Below are 7,075 nucleotides of genomic sequence, written 5' to 3'. Positions count from 1 at the left end.
AAAGCAATAGCATGACTACCCAAATGTTTCAGGGATAAACAAGGTAAAAAGATAAACAGTCTAGGGTGACCTATTGGGTCCCATCAAAATTAAACCTATGCATTAATGAGTGATATTAAAGAACATTATTGGGTAAAAAGTAGTCAAGGGCATAACTTGCCTTCAATGAGCTCTTGCTCAACAACTTCTATCTGATGAACACTAGGATCCTTAGCCACTAGCTCTTCTACTCGCCACAATACAAACAAGCATAGTATAAAGGAGAAAATTAACATCACATCAAACATGTAAACAAAATACATAATAATAATCTACACATTAAAATAAGATCATAAGAACATGAATCATTAATTTTGGAATTATAGATTTTAAGTTATGAATTTCCAAAGGTTTTATGTGTTTGGTACAAGATTAAATAGGATATTAATTTTAATGTGGCTTTTATGTCAAAATAGTGGATCTAATTGATAAACAATAATATACAGAATTATAGAAACTGGAATGGATTAGTTTGGACTTCATATGAATTTTATGTGAATTGAATAAGTTCTAGCATTTATTTATACATTAAAAATCAATTTCTGTTATTAATTATCAAATTTCTCTGATCTCGGGACCGGGGGCATAATTACAGAAATCAGCAGGGGCCTCTGCGCATTATTTTCTAGACTCAGTACATAGTGAATATGGACGGCGGGTTGATACTAAAATAACAGAGGGTCCCTTTTGTAGTTTTACAGGGCTGAAGGGGTATCGCAGTATTCTAGCCGCCGGATCTAACTTCAATGTATCCGATTAGATTGAAGGCCACCCAACTCCCATGCTGCTAGATCAGAATCCAAGGGCCCACGTCAACCCGACGATACCGCTGTCCTACACATGATTCCGACGGTCCCCTTACATTCCAACGATCCGGATTCAAAACAACCTTGATCGTATCTGAACCCATCACGGTCAATCCAGTGGCCCAGGTTTCACCTGCGTAGTGGCAGGCTCAGGACAGTTGATCTACCCATCAACCATCCAAAACCCGTCTTCCCCCTTCGCTCATCTTCCCCCCCCCCCAAAACTAAGAACGGCGCTCGCGTTACAGCTACGGCGAGCGCCATTGCCGGCGAGGTGAATCCTCGACAAAGGTGCACCAACTTCGAATCAAACGGTTCTACTCGTTGCGGAAATGAAGGCAAATACGGGCAAGGGATCCATACCAAGAATCGTGCGCGCAGGCGTGCAGTCCACGGTCACCCACGGTTCCCTGGCAATTCGTGATTGACGGCGAGGAATTGCCACAGTTCCGCGAGCTCCGCCTTCCAGCCGTGGACACGGACGGCAACCCTGGATGCAGACGATCCACCTCAACCCTACACCGAGGGCTAACACTCCGCAATGACGAGCTTCACCGGCGGTGGAACAACCACGTTGCTCCCTCCGACTTCTCTTCTCACGGCGGTGGCGAGCACGGGGATGTGGCTACTAGTGTGCGCAAGGCGAAAAGAGAGAAGAGGACCGTGACCAGGGCCTCCCTATAACGCCACCTTAGTCTCTTATTGAGCATAAAAAGTGGCGTAGGGTCTGACCCTAGAGCCCGGATCGTCTGCATGCCCCACGAATAGATTAACTAAGGTGATCATCCTTATCTCGTACGTGGTTATCTATCTAATCATGTGAGATCTGTTGGTTATCGCCTAGGAATAGGTCCAAACCTCCTCCGCTATAAATATAAAGGGGTACGACTGATTGAGAACCCCCAAAAACATTCCAATCGAATCAATCTACTTTATTTACCTTTCCTGCCCTAGGAGTAGATGTAACATATCTTTAGTTGTAGCTTTCTGCATATTCACCGTCACCCCTATTCGACTCTACGTCGTCTAGATTGTTATATCCTGGTTCCTAAGATGGGATATCCTGGCCCAAGGCTTAATAGAATTAATAGTGTATTCATACCAACAGGGTGCATCTTCTTTTTCGGAAGCATATCTCGAAAAAAGCTCCAAGTTAAGCGTGCTTGTATTGGAGCAATTTGGGGTGGGTGACCTACCGAGATGTTTTCTCGGATGCGCATGAGTGAGGACAAAGTACGCACAAAAGACTCGTGTTGGTCTATGGGGATAATATATGATCCTAGAGAGCTGCCAAGAGTAAGTACCGTTGGTCCAGGTATTGGACGGGGTGTTACAAGTGGTATCAGAGTCGACTCTCGAGGTTTCACGGGCATGTGTGGGATAGGGGGTTCGGGTATATGGCACATGGAGCATGTGGGTCTGGAGTGGTCACATGGCATGACATATGACGACACTAGACGCACAGATGTGGCTAAGAGGGGAGGTTCCTGGATTAGGGTTGACCGACAAGGTCGTCGGTCTGCTAAGGGGGTGGATTATGATATCCTGGCCCCTGGGATGGGATATCCTGGCCCAAGGCTTAATAGAATTTGTCGCAGAACCTCCCAAGTTATCGGGTCCACATGCACCTGTCCTTGTCTCAAAGACCTCAGACAGCTATGCGTGTGCACCAAACAACTTAACAGGATCTGTCCGAGTGCCCCGAGGACCCCGGATAAACGACTTACCACCAAGATCGCAGGATTAAGTAAACACAAATCACACACCAACATTTGCAGCGGAATTTCTTTATTACAAAATGGTTACAAGTTACAACATTTACAAGTTATAACAAGATTACAATATATATCATCGGAGTTTATTACAAAAGAAATTGATTCAAAAAGATTACAATTTGAATGTATAAAACATTTATAAGTTTTAAAATACATGCTAGCTTAAGTGACAGTCCTCAATAAAGAAGCTAAAGATGGGATATAGTTATATAAGAAGGCCGAGCCCACCGGCACTTAGCACCATCCACAACAGAACAAACTTATAACCTGAAAAACAACAGGGAATAAAGCCCTGAGTACGCAATTACTCAGCAAGACTTACCCGACTAAAGAAAAGACTCTCAAGGGTATGCTGTTTTATTGGGAATCAAGGTAAAGCTTATCAAATTTCAAAGACTCATTTTTGCAGAATAGCTTACTAGTAGTGGATCCTTATGCCAAGCTTTTACTTCACCAGTTAAGTACTTTACCTGAATCTAGATTTTCCTAATCTAGAGCATTCATTTGTCCTACACTAACTTTATTTTAGCATCTTTAGTTTCACTTGTTATCTACGATGCAGGGCAGTGATCCAGTCTTCATATCCGAGAAGTAACGGCGATCCGAATCGATTAATACTCAGCTGAGGATCTCCAACCACACGACATATGTAGCACTTAACCCTTGCATATGTCAACTCGCCCACAGGTTTCTCAAGACCAGAATAGGTTCACGCGACCCGAGAGTACAGTACTCCACCGTCCAGCCATTGGCCTGGTTGGTACACTTTACTCTCGCCATGGTGCCCGCCATGTTTCCGAGAGTACAGCACCCCACCTTCCAGTCTCTTGCCACGGAGGGTACAAGCTACTCTCGCCATCTCTCCACTCCCAGTGCGTGCGAGCTGTTCTGGTATTGGTCCGACCGAGGCTAAGCTTACCCATGACGAGGCATGTGGCCAGTTAAAGGGTCCTAGATCAGCAAGCCTACTTTCGGTACGGTCCTTAATCGACACAGACGGGCGACCTTTCCTGCTCAACGTCTGGTCTCATATTATTATTTCCTTCCCAAAACCATGTACCTGACAGAGGTACCATACTTGAATGATGAATTCATCACTGCAGATGATGCTCTCACCATTACAAGTCCTTTTTCATAAAACAAACCCATACCCAGTGTTACACAGCATTCTTTTAAAAAGAATCAAGTTTTAGTTCTCTAGGCAGGGCTAAGCCTCATTAGTTCTCTTTATAAAACAGGTAGCAAGGAGGATAATCAAATTCCAAGGAATGGTAATGCATCAATTGTTTATTCACACAACTCCTATCACCTAATGCAGCAGGTAAGTGATAAAAGTTTTTAAAACAGAAGGAGGTGGCAAATGCACCGGGGCTTGCCTGGGATAACACTATGTTAGTGTTGTTAAATGACGATCACTTGGTGAGTATCTCCCATCCTGGCACTTGGTTGATTCATCCACTTTAGCTTCGTCCATCAGCATCGTCTTGTGATTAATCCAGCTCTTGTCCTTCACATCACGTGATTAATTAACGTACCTAGATGATATGCATAATGCATATGAGTGAGAATAATTATAAACAATACAAGGTAATAACACTATGCCGAAGAGGGTAATATATTGCTAGTAAGGCATTACAACTCCTAGGCAAACACTAGCTATCTTTGAATTAACAACAATCATGATCCTCGAGCTAGGGGGACCTAATTCAAATATTTGGAAATCATACTAAACATAAGCCTTAAGCTAAAGCATAGGTTATTACCCTTAGACTTGTCACTTTTTAACACTCAAAACTTGGAAAAGGTGATAGAACAAGCATCAAGAAAGCAGTACATCTCAAAGGATTACTAGAACTTAGGTTCACTAGTGATAGTCACCTAAGATTTAGATTAAAGATATGAGTATCTTAACTAGTTTCCTAACTTCTTTCCCAAATTAACTTATTGTAACACACCAACTAATAAATCATCACATTTCTATTCAATCACACAAGTAGAACACTTGTCACACAACATAAAGTTCCATAGAATTTACATCCTCAGCAATTAAAGATCTAAAACATACAAGATGAAATATAATAAGTGTTCCATACTTTCCTTAGATCACTGAGTATAGCACCTTAAGCTTGGGACACTTGTTCACTTGAATTTAGCAAGTACAAGACTTCACCAATCAAGAACTAACTAAATTTACTTAGTCAAACAATAAGAAGGAAATGAATTAATCAAATATAACAAGGCATTTCGATAAACACTTCATATGCAACAAGTTGTCATCAATCAAGGGTCAAAAAAATGACTAATCCAACCTAGCCAAACAAGAGCAACTTCAATAAATCCACTTAATGCTTGCTGATTTTGGACAGCAGAACAGCAGCTAGTTGTTTTATTCATAACTTACACAATATTCATCCAAAAATAGTAAACTAAGACTTTTTGGAAAGCTTATAAAGTCCTCTAAAATTTTGGTATTATCATCACAATGATATTCGACATTTAGAAATGTCAAACAGTACTAGACACAATTTCTGTCCAGATTTGGACAGAATTCGACTACTTACTTCATTAATTCATAACTAGAGTTTCAGACATTCAAATCAGGTGATTCTAGACTTTTTAGAAAGCTAGTAGAATTGTCTACAATTCATTTATAATCATCTCAAAGTGATTCAATGTGTATCAAAGTCAATTAATTCAACCACACATTGCTGTCCAGATTTTTGACAGATTCAAACATCACATTTCAAACAGCCATAACTTGACTTTTAGACCACCAAAAGGGGTGATCCAAGACTTTTTGGAAAGCCTACGAAATGTACTACAACTTCTTTATAATTACTAAGAGCTGATTCTCAGTTTTACTTAATCAAACAATCCAATTTTTGAAACCTGTACATAATTTGGACAGATTCTGAAACTGAACTTGGGAAAATCATAACTTCTAAACTGCTAAGTCTATGGTCATGAAATTTTTACACAAGCAAGATAAAGAAGTGAGCTACAACTTTCCTATATAATATGTCTACAGAAAACATAGTTTACTTTGTCAAATTAGTTGCGCAATTAAAACTGTACCTATAGCTCTAAACAGCAATATATATTCAATTTAGCTCCTATTTGGCTTCTACAACTGTCATGTGCTTAATACTTCAAATACTACTAACACCTTATCTTAAAGTAGACTTAAAAACCACCTACTTAATCACATATATAGATTGGTATACTTTATAACCATACACACGATCACTTCGTATGAATTTGTATCTTCAACCTAAAGTTCATATTGCAAATGAAGAACTACTCTAATGACACTATGCATATACATCCATTCAACCGGAATTCGGTTAATAAATATCAGGTAACATGACCACTAAAACATAGAATTATCTCCAACATATGTTGATACTAATACATACTCATGAAAATAATTTCATTCACACACACAAATCAATTTAATAGCACAAGCCTTATACATCCACACAAACTAATCATTCATCCGACTAACGAAAACAATGGATCGACTTACCACGACTAAACTCGACTCGACTCCGCGAGATCGACAACCACATCCGGTTGAGGCGATTCACCAAGCACTTGGCAAGCGTCTCGCTAAAGCTTTCTTCTCATCTAAATTTCCTAGGATTTACCTCCACCACAAACACACAAACATACACAGTAAATAATCAAATATAGGAATTGGTGGGGAATAAACATAGCGCAAGCAGCTGGTCTCACCGGGGTTGCAAAGGTCCGACGTGCTGCTGCGATTGTACAAAAACCTAGGGGAGGCGCAGATGCTTGGGCTTTCATCCATGGAGAACAAAAGGAGTGGGCTGCTGCTATTGGCGTCCATGGAAGATAGGAAACAGGTGGCCTGACGACGTCCATGGCTGGGGGCAGGGCGAGCTCAGCAACGGCGCCCTGGCAAGAGGAGGATGGGGAGCTCCTGCGCCATGGGAGATGGTGGTCGGCACTGAGTTTTGGAGCAGCAGCGGATGGTGGAGCAGCTCGGCCAGGAGAAGCAGCAGGGAAGAGATGGGTGCCATGGGGGAAAGGAGATGGGGCGGCATGCTCTCAAGAAGAGAGGGTGACGTGTGGGATGAAGATAATGTTTGTGTGGGGAGAGGATTAGGGAGACGTGTGGATCGGCTCTAGAAGCTTGTGTACAGATAAATCAATAGAGAGAAAAAAAAGAGATAGTTAGGCGGTGGGAAGAATAAGGAGAATTATTTTTCCTTCTCTAATTTGTAACAAAAGAAAACACCTATGAAATCTAGAATTTGAATCTAAACGAGATGCAAACAGACCATTCAAAACAATATCAATTTTAATATTTTTGGACTACACTAACACTGGTAGGTATTTTCGAGATCAGACAAATTTCCATATTTATACAAATTCGAACACTTGAATTCCTCTATCATGTATAACATACTGGAGAATTAATCCGATTAT

At 41.0% G+C, this 7,075-nt stretch overlaps 1 long non-coding RNA gene across 1 annotated transcript; it reads right to left on the bottom strand.

The window, feature by feature from the left end:
- Positions 1-3,255: 3,255 nt before the first annotated feature.
- LOC109944803 (uncharacterized) lies at positions 3,256-6,774 on the bottom strand. Its single transcript, XR_002267965.2, has 2 exons — positions 6,147-6,774; positions 3,256-4,155 (listed from the first exon to the last, which is right to left on the bottom strand). It is a non-coding gene; the product is annotated as an uncharacterized lncRNA (long non-coding RNA).
- Positions 6,775-7,075: the final 301 nt, after the last annotated feature.

Source organism: Zea mays, chromosome 3 (genome assembly GCF_902167145.1).
Source record: "Zea mays cultivar B73 chromosome 3, Zm-B73-REFERENCE-NAM-5.0, whole genome shotgun sequence".
NCBI lineage: Eukaryota > Viridiplantae > Streptophyta > Magnoliopsida > Poales > Poaceae > Zea > Zea mays.
Note: the sequence above shows the minus strand (reverse complement) of the source record. Positions and strands in the feature narration are given on the sequence as shown.